At 40.6% G+C, this 21,889-nt stretch overlaps 1 long non-coding RNA gene across 1 annotated transcript in view; it reads right to left on the bottom strand.

Annotated features, from left to right (window-relative positions):
* Positions 1-21,889, bottom strand: part of LOC143267266 (uncharacterized) — a 55,690-nt gene that overhangs the window by 93 nt on the left and 33,708 nt on the right. The window contains exon 2 of the long non-coding RNA XR_013042225.1: positions 3,526-3,620. This is a non-coding gene — a long non-coding RNA (uncharacterized LOC143267266). The remainder of the gene's footprint in view (positions 1-3,525; positions 3,621-21,889) is intronic.

The raw sequence follows: 21,889 nt of genomic DNA, 5'->3' as shown, positions 1-21,889 counted from the left end.
AGCACAAGGGAAAGAACTGAGCCCACCCATCACCTGCCTCTGCAGCCAAACCCTTTTTCTCCACAGCACATAGGCTAAATTGCAGGGACAATGACTTCCATTGAATATTCAGTGCTGGGGGATGTCTTTCTGTAAGCTGTGAATATGTGTTGCTCTGATTGGTTGATAAATAAACCTGTTTGGCCAATGATGAGGCAGAATAAGGTTAGGCGGTACATTCCAACTGGAGAGAGGAAGAGGAAAGGAGTCTAGGGAGACACCAGCTGCCACCAGGAGAAGCAACATATGAAAGTACCAGTAAACCATGGCTATATGACAAGTTATAGATGAGTAGAAATGGATTAACTTAAAAGAGCTAGCTAGCAAGAAGCCTGCCATAGGCCGTGCAGTTGGTAATTAATATTAAGCCTCTGAGTGATCATTTAAAGTGGCTGCAGGACTGCGGGTGAGAGAGATTGGTCCCAGTTGCAGGCCGGGTGGGACACAGGAAATCTTCCAGTTACAAATGGCACCCAGACATGCTGGCAAGAGTTTCCACCTAAAACCCGAGAGAGCTAAGAGCAGCTTCCTATTTCATATCACTCATGGAGGGCTGCAGTACAATGACATGTCCCCTGGCCATGGTAGGTTTGTGGTGTGTGGGCTTGACCTACAGCATGGCAAATTCCTGCCATGGTACACAGAGGTGTCTCTAAGATATGCAGTGCACTGCATGATGCATTTAGCTTTTACTGGTACAGACAAAAAAAGGGGTTTCCAGGCTACATAATGCTGGATGGAGGTATAGATCCACTGCTTCCCAGACTTGATGGTCATCATGGACCCCAGAGTTGGTAGGGTAAATGGGACTCTCCTGGGTACTTCTGCCATGCTGAAGTGGGTGGAGTCAGCATCCAAGGCTACCACTTTTTGTCCTAGCCATGCAGTTTAGCAGTTTAAAAATATCTCCTGGTCAGAGAAGGATTAGAGATTCACAATAAGACAGATTCAGATGGAATAAAACTCTAAACTGTTTACAGTGTGTGTAAAAATGTACATAGGCTTGGAAAAGAAAGAAAAAGGATTATATGCAATTAAATAAAGAAATAGTTTTTAAAATAAAGTCTTTAAAGAGATGGTAAAAATAATATAAAAATAAGCCATGCAAAGATAGAAATCACACAGAGAGTCTGGATTATCTAGTCTTTAGGATTTTTAACTGCAGAAAGACATTTGATTGCAAAGGCTGCTGTGTCAAACCAATATATATAAAGGTATCTTGACTTCAAAATTTATGTCTAAGGATATGTTGCTTTGGAAAAGAGGTTCTGCTTTGATTTCCACAGAGGATGAGAACCTGTGCATTGCTTCCAGGCTAATATGGTTTGATCATCCAAGATCTCCTGAAAGGTCTCCAGTAACACCATGGCCCAGATGATCCAATATCCAAAATTAGCTTCAAAGCAACTGGATGAGACAATCCATCCTCATAGACTACAGCCAAGATTTAACTATAATTAATAATTTTCTCAGGATCCCATAAGGTTACCAGCATCCCCAACCAGCAAGAAGTAGTATGAGAAGCTATACACAAATTCACAAAATATTGGTTATAAATGTTTACTTTTATTTAAAGGAGGTTGATTATAAATGCAATCTCTTTCTAAAAGAATAAAAGGGGATATGATATAGATATGATAGGATGAAATTATAGATTATTGAATCTACTTTTAAAGAGCAACAACTTGTTTGAAATGTTTTACAATGCTATGGATTTTAGTTTATTGATACAAATTTAAAGTTAATTTTGTTATACTGTATATATATTTCTACTCTTATTTAATTATGTTCGTGCAGCTCATTTGAAATTGTAATGTACAATTAAGAAATAAAGATTAATAGTTAATCATCTATGATAATCAAACTTATAATCATATTAGTTGTTTTTTAGGTATACAAAGATATATTTCAGATAGATAGGTAATCTTCAAATATTTCAAAGACTTACAGAATATGGCATTTAAACTGTTTAAAAAACTGAAGACTTTCTGGACAATGAGACATGTCTGTTCCTGGCAGCACCAATTTACTGCAGAGAGGAGGATGGGCATTGAAGACATTCCATATGGAGTTTATATTCTTTTTGGCAAAAAATAGTCATTTGGGCAAGAGGCTGCTCTTGCCTGAACTGCTGATAATATGTTCTATAAATTAGATGTGCAGCATGCAGGACCCATAGGAAAATGACCACTGAATTTGCCAAAATTGAGTGAAATGGTTCTTCAGGTTTCTGTTTCACAGAGAAGCCTGCCAAATATTCTGCAGAACACAAGGAGAAGCAGCTAATAAACTCTAGGCCTATTGGCTGAATGTGGATGCCCCAATGTTACAGAAGAACTTTGGATGTCTGTCCAGGCAGGCAGCTGTTTCTGTCATTTCCAGAATTTTGGAAGTTGCTTACAATGCATTTTCTGTTTACCTAGGTAATATTATATACTTCTGGGATCTTTGACATAGTTGAAGACTAGATAGTTATAATTTTCCTTAGTCATGATAAAAGATAAATTAGATATGAAACTTTAGACTCACAAATATAGGGTAGATAGAATATTTTCTTTAATTTTGCCAAATACAAATAGACTAGATATTTTAACTGTAATTTTTGCTTGGTTATTGTTCTATTATATGAAATTTTACTATGTTAAAGCTAAAACCTTCCTTTTTGATTGGACAGAAAGGGGGAGTGCTATGGGATTTCTTTCTGTACACTGTGAATATTTGTTGCTTTGATTGGTTGATAAATAAAGCTGTTTGGCCTATGGCAAGTCAGATTATAGCTAGGCTGGAAATGGAAGAGAGAGAGACAGGAAGAAGAACAGCAGAGGGGAGAGAGACACCAGCCATGCCAGGAGAAGCAAGATGTGAAAATACCAGTAAGCTACAGCCATGAGGCAACTTATAGATTAATAGAAACGGGTCAAGTTATAGGAGCTAGCTAGCAAGAAGCTTGAGCCATAGGCCATCAGTTTATAAATAATATAAGCCTCTATGTGTTTACTTGAGACTAAGCAACTTCTGGACATGAGTGGGAGAGATTTGTCTTGATCATGGGCCTGGCTGGACACAGGAAAACTTCAGACTATATTTCGGAATTATAACAAAAATCACTGTGCTTCATGATTTCAGTGACTGCTAATTCAGAATCAGTGTCAGGGCTTCTGGCTCATGGCTCCTTAGAAGGCTATTGTCAAGGTATCAGCCCAGATGCAATGACTGGGAAGCTTATCCTGAGGCTCTGCTTCCCACAGCACAGCTGAATCTAACGAGCGCCCGTGGCTTCCCTCACACTGGCCTTGAGAATCTTCACATCATGAAGAGGTGCAGCAGCATCTGTAGTTTTTGAGACACACTTTGGGAATTAGGAGGAATGCTACATTCTAATGGTTAGAAGGAAGTCACCAGGCCTGGCCCAGGCAGCAAGGAAGGAATGATGTGACAAGGGGCATTCTTTTGAAGAGAGGGATGTCAATGTATTTGCAGGCTTACCTAGACTCTCCCAAGGCAGTCCTACCAGAGCTGCTGGTAAAATAAATCTCTTCTGATGTTGTCTTCTGGTTTTGTGTCACTTGTTATGGAGACAGCTAAAGGTCAAGAAGCCACATTATCATATTTTCTTCACAGATACACCTTTTAGTGAAAAAATAGCAAAATGTCTTGGCTTGTATTTCCATAAAAGGTATATATGATGGAAAATTATTGATAAATTCCTAAAAAGAATTAAGGATTTGATTATTTTGAGTATATTATACCTATGATTTTTAGACATCCACCAAAAAAAAGTTCACAAGATGTAGCAGCAAGAAAATTTCAAATTATTCATATGAACCAAAATTAGATGTATCGAACACATACAAACCAAATACACCCCAAATCCTAGTGCACATTCTTTGATTAGCACAGTACACAAGTGTGTTTTTGAGATTTAAGGCCTCACAGACTGCTCTCCACTCCAATATCTCAGGCTAAGCTAAATTTCCTGTCTTGCACAGCTATGGATTTCTGTTCTTCCGTGTATTTTCTGAGCCTGCAGTGAAACTGCTCACTGAACGACTTCCTCTTCCTATTGGATTTCTGTTAGCAGTAGCACTTTCTGTTCCAAATTATTTAAATGAAGTATACTACCAATACAACAATTTATATTTTATAGGGAAATAATATCTCATAACACTTTCTGAGCTGGCACTGTTAACCTCTCAGGAACGGAGAATTTTCTATAATACTGTTTTCTTAGGTGTGAATGTGAAACCCAGGCCAGCTTCCACTAGGGGCTAGGGACCTGGGCTCCATCCTTGCTCCTCTCTCCTCTTTTTTCTTCCCTTTCTCTCCTCTTTCATCTCTTCTGTCTTTTTTTTTTCTTTTTTTTTGAGTAATCTAATCCACTAGCATGACATGAGGACACTCAAAGAAACCTGCAGGAGCCTCTCTGCTCCAAAAGTGTAAGGCAAAAATTTTGAAAATGACAAGCATTATATATATATTGACTAACCACTTTGGTCTTGTTTTGGGGCTTCACCTATGACTTTCTAACTACTTGGGGGGGGGGCAGGCAGAATTCCACAAATAAGATGTTCATATGTAGACAACTGAAGCTTCTAAGGGAAGGACAGTACATTTGTTTCTCCACTGGTCTCAGCCATGGTGTACAACTTGTCTTTCTAAGTCAGAGAGTCAGCCAGCCATGTTCCTGGGACCCCTGGTTTCCTCAGAGTTCTTCACAGGTGATAGATATGATTGGAGTGGAAGACTTTATCCCAGTAATCTACCTCCAAAACAGTGATTCAATTGTCTATTTCATCTGAAGGATTTTCAAGAACAATGCTGGTTGAAGGCAGCCTAAGGCAGTGAAACACACGCACGCACGCACGCACGCACGCATGCACACACGCACGCACGCACACGCACACACACTCCAAAGGCCACTAAGAATAGAACTGAAAGGAAGTAATCTATTGTAGAAACGTAGGTTCTGTCCCAAGTGATACTCATGAGAAGATCAGGCACCCCATCTTCAAGAGTCCCCCAAAACCTCTCCATTGAGCTGGTCTTCCAGCAAGGGATTGAGTCCTAGGACTCTGTGGTGTGTGAATATTGTGTAACTGTTTCCTCTGAAATTGAAAAATTCCATCTTTCAAAGAAGTTCCTTTCACAAGAGGGTAAACAACTCAAAATAGCTTCAGGAAGTCCCTAAAACTGACCAGATTCACCAGGCCCCTCCCTACCAGAATAAGCAACATAAGCTGAGAGTGTGCCTTTCAGACCGAAGGAAGCTGGGTGACAAAGATCCTCAGAGGAAAACAAGTGCAAAGAAGACAAACTAGCTGCCCTGAAAGAAGCAAAACCAGCCGAACTTCCTGGGAGTGGGTAGACTGAGGCACCTGGAACAGACACTCTCCATCCAAGCTTGCTGGGTGGTGTGCTCTGGGTTCCCAGCTTTGTGAACTGTCACACATGCTGAGGTGGGCTTTGATGATGCAGCTGACTTTGATCCATTTCTGCTCCTGTAAGTAACACCTCATCCATACCCCTGTAAGGAACCAGAGCTCCCCAGAGCTGCTATGTTAAGAGCAGCACAGCTTGAGATTTGTGTGGAAGGTAGGCTCCTATGGTGAGATGGCTTTGGTTAGAGCTGGTGGGGAGAGGTGGGGAAAAACAACTCAAAATAGCTTCAAGAAGTCCCTGGATGTGATCAGATTCCTAGGTCTCTCCCTACCAGAATAAACAATAAAAGCTGAGTGTTCCCCTCAACAATATTCCTGTAAGTAATCTCAGTAAAACTCACTGGTACACCAAACAGGAGTTTGGTCATATCCTCTGTCATGGGCTCCCTACTGGGGTGAGTAGATGTGTGTGTAGTGCATTGAATCTTCCCAGGAATGTTTTGTCACACAACACCAGAAAACAAAGTGTTCAGACCTTGTGATGTAAGACACCTGAGAAATTCCCTTTTAATACATTCTCTCCTCCTCTCTTTCACACACACACACACACACACACACACACACACACACACACACACAAACACGCACACGCACATGCACGCATTGTATTAGTCTGTAACAGGCAAATAACACCATGCCTATTACAGCAGGTATCTTTTTGGGTAATCATCTTCCACTGTCACTGCTACAGCTGTCTGTTTACCTGTGTCCCCAAAAGAACAACTTGTAAACACTATGCTTGTTCAGCCAGAATGCCCTCAACTCCTAGCACTCTGCTTGCCAAATTGCTTGTCTCACCCCCGCCCGCTACCTCACACTTGAAGACTCAGTTCAATATATTATAGATGAGTAGCCATGTTCAAAAAAATGATTTTTTTCTATAAAATTCTAGTATGAAAATGTTCCCACATGTAGAAGGTGAAGGAACAGCACCCCCTTCTGCCAGAGCAGATGATATGGTAAACATTCTACAATGTGAGTGTTTAACTATCTACCTAAGTAGCATTATCTGGAAGACAAGAGGCTAAGAAACAGTCTTACAAATGTGACTAGTTACCAAATTTAACTATAAATCATGTGGAAAAGTTCATAGTTTATATTTTTCCATTATATATTCATATGAATAGTGTTATAGTAGTGCTTTATCCACTATATTTTGTATTCTGGTTAAGTTACAAAGAAAATTGGTAGTACAATATGGAAATATCAATAATTTCTGCATGTCTAAGAATGTATTTCCCAGCTCACTAACTACAGAGACAATTCTTTTCTAATATGACAGCATTATGCCCAGTTCCATTCAATTTGATGAATATTTACTGAGCACTTTGCATGCCAGATAGAACACGCATAATTCTTACCCACCAGGAGTATACTGCCTGGGAGAGTGATAGAATACCACGGTGTGTCACACACAGCTATCATAAAGTTTTTGTTAAGAACCCAGAGTTGGTCCAGTGGTGTATTACCTTATCTCCCTTCAGGACCACTGCACCCATTCCTCCCAGAGTGGAGCTTGGTAGAGTCAAGCCCTTCTAAGATGCAGCCGAGATTCAAATCTGTTATGTACAGAAGTGTAAAGGACCAGCTTCCAGCTTCTTGGGCATCTACCTGAATGGCTACCCATGGTCCATAGTGCCTCTGGAAGCATGTGGAGAGACTGTGTCAGTGTCTATATATCCAACCTTACTTCTGGCACTATCCCAATATATTAGCCTGCAACAGTTTTCTAATAAACATCCTATGTGTACACCTTTACCTCAGAGCCCATGTTTTAGGAACCTCACCATGCAGAACCTCACTGAGTCTATCATTATGTATTCAGCACAATTATATCTTTATTTGTATAACAACATCACACATATTACAGATGCATATGATCTGTGTCCACCCAGTGATGATGTCACACATTAGGAACATCATTACCCCCATTTTGTAGATCAATGGAAGAAGTGATTTAGTTACTCCCCTCTAATCACAAGTTTCCTAGGAAACAAAGTTACAGTAGGAACAGAGTTTTTGTTGGCTGGATCTTATCAAGCTGCATTCTCTAATCTTGCTGACATAAAAGATTAAGGGTCCAAGCTTGTGTTTTGTTCTACATACTGCCACACTTGGCATTCATTCAGGGTGTTACGAAGCCAGCCACTATCTGGAGATCAAGAGCATGAAGAGTGACATTGCTTTGTCCAGTACTTCTTGCACAGGCTTATCTATAAAAATGTTGCAACATTGGAAATGCTGCCCAGGGAAGTGGCTGACAACAAGGATAGCTAGCCTTTTGTAAATAAAAGCTATTTTGTCATTTAGCCACAGTTCAGTGATTTAAGTGTGAATGTGAATCTTCCACAGATAGAAAAGAGAAAACAAGAAAGCAAGACGAAGGTGAAGCTAAAAGAGATGAACACAATGTCTGATTTAAGTGTGTAACAACTCAGGGCTCCAGAATAAAACACATTAACTTTGAGCCACCGAGGGAACAGCAGATGCTGCCAATCATAAAATGAAGATGATGGCATTGCAATAAGTCAGGTTTCTATTGAATAACAGGTCAGTTTGAATTATAATATCCTATGTTTAGTATGTTCTGTGGCATACAGAAAGAAAGAAATTTATCTCCATAAAAATGTTCAAGGATACTAGACACAGTCACCAGGTGTGGTGAGTAAGATAAGTAAAAGGAAGTTTTCAGTGTAGCCTCTGACAGTGTCCCCAGCCTCTTCTGAACATGCCTGATGACACCTGATATCTCATTTGCTTCTACTCAATGGAAAGATCAGCAGAGAGGTAAACCTTAGCCTTTGTACATTTCAAAACCCACAAGGTGTGAGAACAGCCTGGAGGAAACACCTGTCACAATGCATTCATACAAAGAGCTTTTATTTGCTTTTGTATACTTTAATTCTTTCCATTTTCAGGGAACTTCTGGGGGTGGCTCACTGTCACAGCCTTCTAACTCAGGAGGTGAAGGAGCTTGATCAACAAAACACAAGAGGAAATGGTAGGCTCAGGGTTTTCATCTAAGCAATCGGCTCAGAGGGCCAGTCCTTGCCAATGGTGTCTTCTTGCTGCTTTTGTTCATAAACAGACCTCATCCATTGTATAATCCTTCTATGGATCTGTTCTCACCACAGGGATATGAGTGACTGTTGCCTTCGCAATAGAAGCAGCAGCCACAGAAATATTTATGGAGCACTTACTAGCTGTCAAGTCTCAAGTCTCATGAGAAGCACTTTACATGCTTTTTGTCATTTAAGATCCTAAGATTTAAAAAAAAAATTGTCTTAAGGGAAATGAATGTGCCTGACAAGAAGTGCCCAAAGACAACCTAAGTGGAGAAATTACCATGAGCTAAAGTGAGGAGGGAGGAGGGGTGCTCTTCTCAGCTAAGGGGAAATTTATTCAGAATCAAAAGGAATATACGTTGAAGGCAAATTAGGATTTATTAAGCACTGCGTGACAGACTCCAGACTAGGCTGCTTGGTATGCGTACTCTTAGCAGCATTAATCCTTGTTACTTCCATATACAGATGAGAGATTGAAGATACATCCAAGTTACCTAACCTGCCCCATTCTGTGGCCAGTGGTGGCAGTCAGAACAAGATATGCTCTGTTTGACTCTGTGGCTACAGCCTCCTCTGCTCATAAAAGTCAAGGGAGGTTGTTGGCAAAAAAAAAATAAATAAATAAATAAATAAAGACTTGTAATGATCAGATGACAGTACCTGGAAATTCTGGGAGCGACGGTGAAGGAATATAATGCAGAAAGGCGCACTGAGGCTGTTCATAGGTTGAGGCATTTGATTACAGAATTTATAGAGCCTCCAAACTTCCTGGAAAAGGTGTATCACAATAAGTCATTTTATAACAACATAGAAAGCAAGCGGGCATTTGACAAATGTTTAAAAATTCTTATGAAAATGGCACACTAGCTCATTACATCTTTGTTGTTGTTGTGCATACATAATATTGTTAAACCCATATTATGACCATGATCGCCTTCCCCTAGAAGGTACATCTACTAGGAACATCCACCTCTCAGTCACTTCCTGGCTGTGGGAAATAATGGCATCATTCTTTTTTCCAGGCTTCAGATTTCACACCACATGGACTCTGCTGAGGACTTGTAAGCTAAGAGACTTAGAAATTACTTTGACATGTACTTTTAAAGATCATAGAGATGAATGTTGGAGAGATGACACATAGATGACAGATAGAAAGGTGATGGATGATGGATGGGTGGATGGGTGGATGGATGGATTGATGGCATCCTCCACCTAGTCCCTGTGTCTTTGAAGCATCCTCTATCTTGGCCATGTGTCTTATAGATCATTCTTTACCCAACCCATGTGTTTCCATTGCATCATCTTTTCAGAATACCTGTCAATGAAGCATCTTCCATCCAACCAGTGTGCTGTGGATCATATTCTACCAGCTCACATGTATGTGAGAATATTCTTCCTAATCCATGTGCCTGTGTTGGATCTTCTCTGAGTGTTATCTGTTGATGGAGAATCTTCCACTCAGATATATATTCTATATGTGTTTGTGGACCATATTTCATAATGCCCTGTTCCTGGGGACAATTTTCACCCCACATGTTTGCAAAGTATCTTCCATCAAGCCCATATGTCTTCAGGACATCTTATGTCCAGCTTAGGTCTATTGAGCATCTTCTACACAGTTTACTTTGTGTGGCACATTTTCTACTACCAGCTGTCAGCCTCCAGAATCCCATCCCAGAAAACTGCCACTGATGATGTCCCAATCTTCATCATATCCTTCATTCTCAAGTTGAAGTATTAGGCATGCTTTGCTCACTGAGGAAGACATAAACATTGTGGTGGTTTGGATAGGTAAGTCCCCCATAGACTCATGTGTTTGAATGCTTGGTCTATAGGGTGTGGTACTATTAGGAGATGTAGCCTTGTTAAAATAGGTGTGGCCTTGCTAGAGGAAGTATGTCACTGTGTGGGTGGGATTTAAGGTCTCATATATGTTCAAGCTATGCCTAATGTGAGATAGTTTACTTCCTATTGTCTATGGATCAAGATATAGAACTCTCAGCTTCTTTTCCAGCACCATGTCAGTCTGCAAGCTGTCATGATTCCCACCAAAACCATAATGGACTAAATCTCTGAAACTGTAGGCTAGCCCCAATTAAATGGTATTCTATTTTCAGGAGTATGTAAATGAAGCAAAGTGGCTGAAAGAAATGCCAAAGCAAGAAGTTAGGCTGCAGTAAACATCTCTCTCTGTCTAAGTTTCTTTCTCTCTCTCTCTCTCTCTCTCTCTCTCTCTCTCTCTCTCTCTCTCTCTCTCTCTATTAATTTCTATCTATTAAAATTAGGAAAAAATATAGGGTTAAGTATAGGAATATAGTGTAGGAAAAAACTTAGAAGAATAACAAGGCAAAGGAGCTGTGCTCTTGGGACTCTGAATGCAGACTCCTGGGTATAACACAAATTGCTAAAAGGTCTTATTAATTAAAAAAATAACAGAGCCAGATAATGGGGTGAAAGCTGGAAGACCAGAGAAACAGAACAAACCACAGCCAACCTCATCTTACCAAGTCCTCAGCCTCCAGAGTGAGACTTTCTATTTATTCACACTATATATAACTTTCTGTGCCCTGCCATCTTCCTTCCTTCCTTCCTAGTGCTGGGATTAAAGGCATGTGTGCTTCCCAAATACTTAATAGCAAAGGCATGAGATGTCAAGTGCTGGAATTAAAGGTATGTGCCACCACTCCTGGCTCTGTTTCCAGTGTGGCCTTGAAATCACAGAGATCCAAATGGATCTCTGCCTCTCAGAGTAATAGGATTAAAGGTATGTGCCACCATGTCTGACCTTTATGTCTAATTTGGTGGCAGGCTCTGTTCTCTCAAGCCGAGATGTTTTATTGGGGTGCACAAATAAAATATCACCACACCTGAGGAAAAAAAATCAGAGTCAAAATGAAAAAATATGCTGGGTGGTAGTGGTGTACACCTTTAATTCCAGCACTTGGGAGGCAGAGCCAGGCAGATCTCTGTGAGATTGAGGCTTACCAGGTATACAAAGCAAGATCCAAGACAAGCACCAAAACTACACAGAGAAACTCTGTTTTGAAAAACCAAAAAAAAAAAAAAAAAAAAAAAAAAAAAAAAAAAAAAAAAAAAAAAAAAGAAAGAAAGAAAAGGAAAAAATACTATGAGGAAAATGGGCCAGAAAAAGATTCCTGTGGAAGCTTTTAGCCTGTGGACAGCTTAGATCTGAGTCCTGAGCAGTAGGGAAATAAACTTTCCCTGAGATAGATGTGGAAAAAACAAAACTCTCCTTTCTACTGGCAGATACAACACCATACAATCAGAGTCAGTTTCTTCTTGGCCATGAAGTCAAGTTAAGGGAACAGAAGTCTTGGGGAAAACTTAATAATCTCTCTCTTGAAAAACTGGAAGCTTTTCAGGTCTTTCTTTCTCAGATCTTTTTTCTTTCTGTAAGAGCAAAACTAGACTCACCTGGAAGGAATGTCTATTAGAATGGAAAGCATGTCCACAACTGTCCTAGTGCACACACACACACACACACACACACACACACGAAAAAAAAAAAAAAAAAAAAAAAAACCTCTCAGAATATGGTAAACAGTCTTTGATAGTCCTGTCTCCCCTTCAGTATTACAAACAAGGCAAAAATGGAAACTTAACCCCAGAATAGAAAATAGTGAGGGCTGAGCCATGGCCAAGGCATCAGGGACTCTGCATCTGGGGAGAGGAGACAAGCCAGGACAAAGAGGATTATCTAGGCAGGGTGGGGGTGGGGGGTTTCTCTGAAAAAGCTCTTATTTCAAGTATTTTTCACTGACCCAGTAAGGTGGGGGAGTGAAGCCCCAAAGGGATTTTCCTTCTGGCATCAAGGGCTGGTCTGAATGCATGTGGGCAGACAGGTGCGACCCACTCTGGGGACAGTGCCAGGTGAATAGTCTGATTAAGGAGGTACATCTGTATGTAAACCTCCCATGGCAAAAGAGCAAAAGTACAAATACAGAGAATACAGATCTAGTGAATGGAACCGGGAGTGCAGCGGGCTGCAATTGGCCATGAATTTTCTCCCAGACCCATAAAGGCAGATTGGGAAATGTAGTTCTTAACAGTGTGGAGGTATAAGCAAGTCCATAGGAAAATAGAGATAGACTGGGACAAAAGCTTTCAAATGTTCCTCGTAATAGAGAAGTAAGACACCCAAGGGAAATATCAAGCAAATGCATGTTCTAATTCCTTTGAAACAGCATAAGGAATTTAATATGGCTTGCTGCTGGTACAGGTACAGCCCAAAATGTTGTTTTGTTTTTTTTCCAAGTGCTGTTAGAAAGCTTAGCTTACCCCATGAAAACAGGAAACAGGTGAAAAGCTTGCCTGTCAGGAGGCAATTAAAATGCTAATGCTGTTTGTCAACAAGCCATTTTGACACCCTTTAGAAAGCAAGGGAAAGATCGTTCTGACGCCAGAAAATTACTGTGGGTATGGAAAAAACTTATAGGCAAATAAAAAACTTGGGTTGTGCTTGAAATGCAAGAAAGAAACATTGGCATCGTTAATCTTAAGATGCAGTTTCAAAAAATTAAGAAGGGGGCAATTTATGGTAATCTAAAGATGTAGTTTCAAAAAATTAAGAAGGGGCAATTCTACCCTCAGCCACCATATGAATCTTGTTGGCTGCCTGAGTTTGGTGAGGTGTGTCATACACAGGAATGTCAGCTCCAATAACACTCCTCCAGAAGAGCTGGAGTAAGAGCAGTGGAACCAATGTTCTTGATATGGAGGTTCCATCCTGCAGTCTCTAGAAAGTAGGAGAATAAGGGGGCCCCCAGACTGCTGAGGAGTTTGGGACAAAGGTTTTGTGGCTATTGGAATGAAGCAGAACCTGGAGCCACACTGCTTTTAATGGCAAATTAGTGCATGGTGCCTTTAAGAAACAGTTTGAGTATACAAAAACTCTAGAGCCACTGACAAATTAGGCTCTGACTTCAAACTCTCAGGAAAACTTTCAGGATGATATCAAAGCTGACTGTGAACTCTGAACTTCAAAAATGAAGCAGTTTTGATTTCACCTATAATTTTAACTGTGGTAACTCATGATTTGTGAAATCTCTGTCTTGTTGGAAGAAAATGTAGATAGTTCTGTTAAGAGATTTTTTCTAGATGTTTGCTAAAGTTTGTAAAATAGTCCTATAGAGTTTCCTTTTGAATATGTTTGTAAAAAATGTAAATATGCATAGTGATATCCATGCTAATTGTAATTATGTATAGTAATGTTCATACTAGAATTGTTTTTATTACTCCATCAGTATCTGTCTAGTCTGGACAAATTAGGTAACATTAATTTTTAAAGGAATATGATTTATAAATCAAATCAATCACATTAAAAACATCCTGAAGCTTTTGTCTTCTTTTACCTTCAGATATGTTTGAACACTTTTTATGATAGCCCAAAATATAATTTTATGGTCTCAGTGGCCCCTGGAAAACTTAAGCGAACGTGTCTTAATTTAAGGCAGCTTTTCTGTCTTCTTTCTAGAAGTTTTCATTCCTCCTCTGTTTCTGTTCAGAAAGGGGTAGCCTTCTTATAATCAAGTTAATTTGTACAGAAATTCTACTACTGTGGTAGAAACACATGTATATATGAGCTACTTAAACAATTAAAAGTGTATATAATTAGCATGGGTTTTTGTTTACTTGAATGGATACTTAGTGTTTTAAAATGAATGCTTTCTCTTGGGAATCAAAATAGTCTCTTGAAAATTTTATTGACACTAATAATTAGTCTCCTAGGTTCTTTGTATATTGACAATGAAAAAGTTAATTGCTCTAATTTTTAAATTAATGAAACTTAATTCTGATTTTATTGTATTCAATTCTTAATGAATATAAATATAATGAAAGTCTTGCCTTTGTGAGGAATATCTGTTAGGAGGGAGTTTTGATTTAGAAAAGGGCTTAGCAGAGCTAAAGCTGCTACAGACATCTTAGACTCATTCAATAAGGACAGTCTATCTTTATCATCCTTTACTCCCTTTACTGGGGGTGCGGCAGCCTAGGGATCACTGTGGATGTTCCAACTATTTGCAATCTCTTAGTAGGGACCTGAGTCAGAGCTGAGTTAGGCTCTGTACTCACTCTTGCCAGGGGCTGGTAGTCAAAGAAGTCAACTTTCTTCTTCCTAGCTTCCAACCTAAGCCAGAGTATGCTTAATTTAAAGTTTATCTCTGAGACAGGTAAGGAAAATTAGTAAAGAAGAATGACCTAAGACAGGCACAGTCTACCTGAAGAGCCTGGGGACCCTTTATCATATCAAGATGGGGGGGTTGTGGAGGCCCACAGAAGTTTCCTAATGAGATCTGGGCTTGCTTTACCTAGCAGGGCTGCATTAAAGGATGGCTTGACCACGTGCATGATTACCAGGTGATTGAAAGGGGCTGCATTTGGCTGTGCTAGGGGAGGTCTTCTGCTCCTCCCCTTGGTATTCCTATAAAAAGTCCTTTAGAATAGATGGAAGGGTCCTATGGATATTGATCCAGGCCCTCCCAAAGCTATCCTGTGTTTCTGTCTGTTTCTCTCCCCACTATATTCTAACATTTCTTATCCCTTTCTCCTCAAGAGTACTCTGGGGAAAAAGTGGGAGCTGGCTTCCCACACTTCTGAAATTGGACTGAATGCATTTTGCATTATGTTATGCCTACAAACCTATGGGTGCCAGGGAATGAAATGTGGTGGTTTGCATAGGTATGGTCCTCATAGACTCATGTGTTTGAATGCTTTGTCTACAGTGAGTGGCACTATTAGAAGGTGTAGCCTTGCCGGGCGGTGGTGGCGCACGCCTTTAATCCCAGCACTCGGGAGGCAGAGGCAGGCGGATCTCTGTGAGTTCGAGGCCAGCCTGGGCTACCAAGTGAGTTCCAGGAAAAGGCGCAAAGCTACACAGAGAAACCCTGTCTCGAAAAAACAAAAACAAAACAAACAAACAAAAAAAAAAAGGTGTGGCCTTGTTAGATTCAGTGTGGCCTTTTTGGAGGAAGTATGTCACCATGGGGGTGGGCTTTGAGGTCTCATATATGCTCAAACTATGCCTAGTATGGGTACTAGTATGAGCCTGTTGTCTGTGGATCAAGATGTAGGACTCTCAGCTTCTTCTCCAGCATCATGTCTGCCTGCATGCTGTCAAGATTCCCATCATAACCATATTGGACTAAGCCTCTGAACTGTAAGCCAGCCTCAATTAAATGTTTTCCTTTATAAAAGTTGCCATGGTCATGGTGCCTCTTCACAGCAATAGAAACCCTGACTAAGATACCCACTTAGGCAGAGTAGACATGTCTTAAGATAAAATTATGCAGATACTTTTTTTTACTAGATTTCCAAATATATAAACAACTGACTGTATGTGGATACTTTGTGATCCCATGATCATTCAAATGAACTCAAACACTGGAGAAATTTTGTACTCCAAGGTCAACTGAAAATACAGAGGATTGTCAACTGCTCTGTCTCCCTCATTCTAAGCAAAGCCTTTGTATGGCACCTCTGTCACTGTAGAGTATGAAGAACATTTGAAGTCTCACCCCTGCACGGACTTGAAGAGAAGTATCAGCTTTCCCTATTCATGCAGAGACAGGCAGTTGCACTCACACAGTACACACAGGAGGGACTGCATGCTTTAAACAGTTCATGGCAACAGTGGAGTGATGAAATCTGTCTTAGTGTTTTCTATTGCTGTGACAAATGAAATAATTAAAAGCAACTTGGGAAAGAAGTGTTCATTTCATCTATAAAACTCAAATCCTACTCCATTGCTGAGAGAATTTGGTGCAGGAACTTGAACAAAGTAGGAACCTGGAAACAAGAAGTGACACATGAAGGAGTTCTGTTTACTGGCTTGCTCAGCCTTGCCTTCTTATACAACCCAGGACCACCATCCCAGAGCAAGCTGAACCCTACCATGTCAAACATTAACCAAGAGAATATACCACGAGATTGCGAACAGGACAAGGTGGTGGGAGCATTTTCTCATCTGAGATTCCCTCTTTCAAAATGACTCTGGCTTGTGTCAAGTTGACATAAAATTACCCAGTACAGACCATATATGTATATGTGCATGTGTGCATATAATAAACATAGTATAAATATGTATATGTACTTTCTTGTTTGTTTAATTTAATTTAGTGTTTGTTATACCTCATTTTGGGGGACAGGGCCTTACTTTGTAGCCCAAGCCAGCCTCAAGTCACTATGTAGCCAGGTTGAACCTCATGCTTCAGCTAGATGGGTATTGGGATTGCATGTATGGACCACCAGTGATTGGCTCTATAGGAACATTTTTAAAACTTACTTCTGTGTTGGCCTGTTGCACTCGTCTGAGGCTTGCTTTCTTGTTTTTATTTGGCCCATCGTGTGAGGAAATACATTAGAATTGTTGTTCTATTTGACCCACTACTGAAATAGGGAAAACAAGCCACTTTGCAGCCTCCATGCCTTCTCCATCACTCCCTCCCACACTTCAGTAAAGATACCCTCAAACCCATCTTAACCCATCCTGAGAGAGTGGGAAGATGAAGGAAGGAGCAGCTGAGATGGAGGAAGGAGCAGCTGAGGTAAGCACCCATCCTGAGAGAGTGGGGAGATAAGGGAGGAAGGAGAAGGAGCAGCTGAGGTAAGCATCACAAGTTCATGATGTGATCATCTCAAGGACAGCAAGAAGCCCTTGTGTTTCTTTTTGCCTTAAGGACTTTGAAAAGCCAATAAGCATTAATTAAGCAGAATTTGGTTGAGTAAAACATTTTGTTTACCCTGAAGCACTTAAAGGCACCAACTTAGATAACCTCAGCTCACCTACAGGGCAAGGCAATTATGAATGCTCTCATCTTAAATTCCATGGACAGGAAGAATGCTCAGACTCCAGTTTGCCCAGGTTATTTATACAGCTCAATTTACACAGCCTCATACTCTCCTTAACCAATAATGTTAAATGTAGCCATTTCTCCATTTCATTCATTTCTGCAACAGATGTTCATGGGGTACCAACTGCAAGTGATCACTCATCTAGCACTGGGGGCACAGTGAATAGAACAAAGGAAATCTCTTTGCTGCAGAATTACCATTACATTTGGAGATAGATCATCTAGGCAACACCAAAAATAACCAGCTTTAAAAAAGTCAAATGATTTCTTTTTATACTTTGAAGGAAAGGGATTTGTTGATTCTAAGAAGAGAAGCTCAAAGCTGAGACTGCTTTTTATACACGGCCACAAATGGTGGGGCTTTCTGAGCACTGCGGCCAAGGGGATGATGAGGCAACTAGAAACTTAGCACTCCTTGTAAGGGACTGATCAGGATGCCAAGAAGGGCAGAATGCTGACAGCAGCTATGAGCTGTATGCTCCATCCTCCCAGGGCACCTGTGGTATTTAAAAGCAAGTCAACCCACTAAGTACATTTTATAATGTCAACATACAAAAAGAGGGCAACTTCTGACTGCATATGACCTCATATGCATCCCAGTCTTGAAGTACTATGATTCAAAGTGACAGTAAGACTCCAAAGAACAGCCCCAATTTGTCTGTTATCCAACTAAAGGTTACTTGGTCTAATTCTATCTTTGCAACCTTGTGGAGGACAATGATGATCCAATGATCTTTATTTTTCTTTCCATACCCTTTTAATTTGTCCTAAATCATAATGTATGCCATAGCAACTAACTCATAAAATGCAGGGACTCTGCAAATGACATCAACTAACTTTTATCTCTATTTTTATTAGATTTATTTTCAAAAGTATAAAACTATAAATCACAAATAATAGACTTATCTTACTAACCCAAATACTACCTTCTTTGTTTAGCTCCTAACAATGGAAAAAAAAATAAGGAGCTGAGGGAACCATGAATTAGATATTCAGAGTATAGTGCATGCATCTGTTCACTCCATTTTTCTTATGTCAGCTCAGGCACTGCAAAAATGTTGCTAGTAAATTGTAAGAAGGAATATCTGTCAATATAATCTTGGAAGCAGCTACAAATAAATTCAATCAAGGGGGAACAAGTATGACTAATAAACTCCAGTGAGAATTAAGGAGCCATTCAAAAAGTAGAATGGACACTGATGCACTATTTGAAAATAAGATTGTTTCTTTGAACAGTCTATTCATAGCGAGTTCTTTAGATGTTTGCAGTTTGGCAATGGCTCTCAGAAACTGAGTAAAGTTGACCCCTTTGGGAAAACGTATTTTTTCTTACCCACTGTGGTAGAAGGGCAAGCAAGGGGTGAGGGCAGAGTAGACGTGTATCAGGGAAAAGAACAAGACATGAAGGAAATTTAGAGCATTTTGGGGAGCTTGTTCCCTCTCTGCTTTCTAGTGCACAGCCATCTGTTTCCCATCTATAGGGATGGAGAATATAATTAGAGTGGGAGTGCCGGTTGATAAAGGGAACAGTTGTGTGCTCTGATGTGATCAGCTCCCTGCTGGTAGGTGGGAAGATCTTCCACTGTCATCAGGCCCCGTCTACCCACAATTGGGTGGTCTTCCCAGAATCCTGGACAGGTCTCCAGGAGACATGGGACTTCTGAAAGAAACCTCAGACAAACACATCTTGTGAAAAGGCATTCCCCAAACAGGCCAGATTGAGGACAAACTGGCTCCCTGTCTTAGTTGGGCTTTCTGTTGCTGTGAAAAGACACATGACCACAGCAACTCTTATACAAGAAAACACTTAATTGAGGTGGTTTGTTCAGAGATTACAGTGGGGTGTCTTACAGTTCAGAGATTCAGTCCATTATCATCATGGTGGGACATGGTAGCATGTGGCCTGACATGGTACTGGAGAAGTAGCAAGCAACAGGAAGTTGTGTAAGACATTGGGCAGTATCCTAAGCATATATGAGACTTCAAAGCCTGCTTCCACAGTGATACACTTCCTCCAACAAGACCATACCTACTCCAACAAGGCCACACCTCCTAATAGTGCCACTCCCTTTGGGGGTAATTTTTTTTCGAACCACCATATTCCACTCCCTGGTCCCCAAAGGCCTATAGCCATATCAAAATGCAAAAATGCATTTAGTCCAATTTCAAAAATCATCATAGTCTATAACAGTCTCAAACTTATTTAAAAGTTTAACATACAAAGTCTCTTAGATTCATGCAATCTCTTAACTGTGATCCCCTATGAAATCAAAATTAAAAAAAAAAACAGATCACATACTTCCTACATATAATGGCACAGGATATATATTATCATTCCAAAATGGAGGAAAGGGGGCATAGGAAGGAAATACCGAACCAAGGGAAGACCGAAAACCAATTGAGCCAACTCTAAACTGCATCTCCATGTCTGATGTCAAAACACTCTTTGAATTTCCAACTCCTTTCAGCTCTGTTGACTGCAACATACTTCTTTTTCTAGGGCTGTTTCTACTTCTTGTTAGCAGCTTTCCTTGGTGGGTATCCCACTGTTCTGGCATCTCTAACAGCTTGGGGTATCCTAGGCAATCCAGTCTTCAAGTTTACAGCTTCATGAAATGACCTCCCTGGTTCTCCATTCAGAGACACCCCTGACACATGCCTGGTCTCAGCAGCTTTTCTTAGGCATGGAGACAAATTCCATTACTTCTTCCTTCTATCCTTGACTCTAAAGCCAGACCATGTAGCTGAAGCTGCCAAGTTCTGTTGCTTGCTGGGGCCCCCTCATTCAATCACATCTTCACAGCTTTCTGTCCTTCACTGCCTAAGCTTGGCTGTCCTGAAACTTGTTCTGTAAGCCAAGCTAGCCTCAAATTCAGAGATCTACTAGCTTCTGCCTTCCAAGTACTGGGATTAAAGGTGTGCCCTACCTCACCGGTCTATAAGTTTTTCTTTAGTTCATTTTCACAAGTTGGGAACTTAGCTGGGTGGGATCTTGCCCTGAGGTCACCACTCCCTTTATTCCATTTCTCAATCTGATATCTCCTTTAACATAGGACTTCATTCCGTTCCAATTTTGGTGCTCCCTTTCTCCTTAAATTTTACATTTTGTAATATACCCTGCTCAGCTTGCTCCTTTTCGTTATAAGTCTTCATTATAGTTAGCACTAATAACCATATAATGGAGTCTCTAATAGGCTGTTTTGTGATTCCTCTGCCAATGGAATTAACCCAAAACTCTTCACTTTAGTCTTTAGCAAGTTTTTTGAACAAGGGCAAAAATCAGCCACATTCTTCATCAAAATATCACAAGAACAATTTCTAGGCAACCTACCAAAATTTTTCTCCTCTGTAACTTCTTGAGCAAGGCCCCCACCGTTCATCAGATCTGTCTTCCATGTTCCTACTGGAATGGCCCATTAAGCAGTGCTTAAAGCATTCTTCTGCTTTCCTAACCCAAAGCACCCAAGTCTCTATTCCTCCAAACAAAAACATTGTCAGGCAATGACAGCAATACCCAAGTCCCTGGTACCAACTTCTGTCTTAGTTAGGGTTTCCATTGCTATGAAGAGACACCATGGCTATGGCAAGTCTTACACTGGAAAACATTTAATTGGAGAGGCTTGCTTTTGGTTCAGAGGTTTAGTCCATTATCATCATGGTGGAGCATGGCGGCATGCAGGCAGACATGGTGCTGTAGAAGTAGCTGAAAGTTCTACATCTTGCAAGCAACAGAAAGTGGTCTGAGACACAGGACAGTATCTTGAGCATATATAAGACCTCAAAGCCTGCTTCCACAGTGAAACATTTCCTCCAACAAGATCACACCTACTCCAATAAGGCCACATTTCCTAATAGTGTCACTCCCTTTGGGGGCCATTTTCTTTCAAACCACCACACCACATTTCAGCACAAATAAAATATCACCACACCCCTGATTGAAAAGGTGGACTATCATGCACTAGTCTGATAGGGAAAGCATAGGTAACCGGAGCACCATTCCAAGTACAGGGCATAGCTGGCTGCCAGCCTGGTGTCTTTCTCCCATCTCCCAGAGAGAAGAATATACTCACTACAAAACAGAGTTGTGGCTACATGATGCTCATCCTCAAGTTTTAGTGAGCATGAACATCTACCAGGGCTCTTGTTAAACAGATTGCTATTCCACAGGGCATGGCATGGATAGAGAAGGACTGCCATTTTTATAAATTCACAGGTGATGTTATTGCTATTAGTACAAGGGTTTACATGGTCAAGAGAGTCTTTAGGTCACAGGAGAAGGCTGCTCCTTAGGCTGGCAGGGAGGATAACAGTGATGACCAATTCAGAGGAGGGTTACACCTGCCAAGGACAGCTGAGAGCAGAAAGAATAGCTCCATCTGGGCATGGTGGTACATACCTGTAAACCTAGCACTTGGGAGGTGAAAGAGGAAAGGTCAGGAGTCAAAGGTCAGTCTCAGCTACATAGTGAGAAGAAGGC

This window comes from Peromyscus maniculatus, chromosome 9 (assembly GCF_049852395.1).
Source record: "Peromyscus maniculatus bairdii isolate BWxNUB_F1_BW_parent chromosome 9, HU_Pman_BW_mat_3.1, whole genome shotgun sequence".
Classification (NCBI taxonomy): Eukaryota; Metazoa; Chordata; class Mammalia; order Rodentia; family Cricetidae; genus Peromyscus; species Peromyscus maniculatus.
The sequence above is the reverse complement of the archived record's forward strand: the minus strand, read 5'-3'. Positions and strand labels throughout refer to the sequence as shown.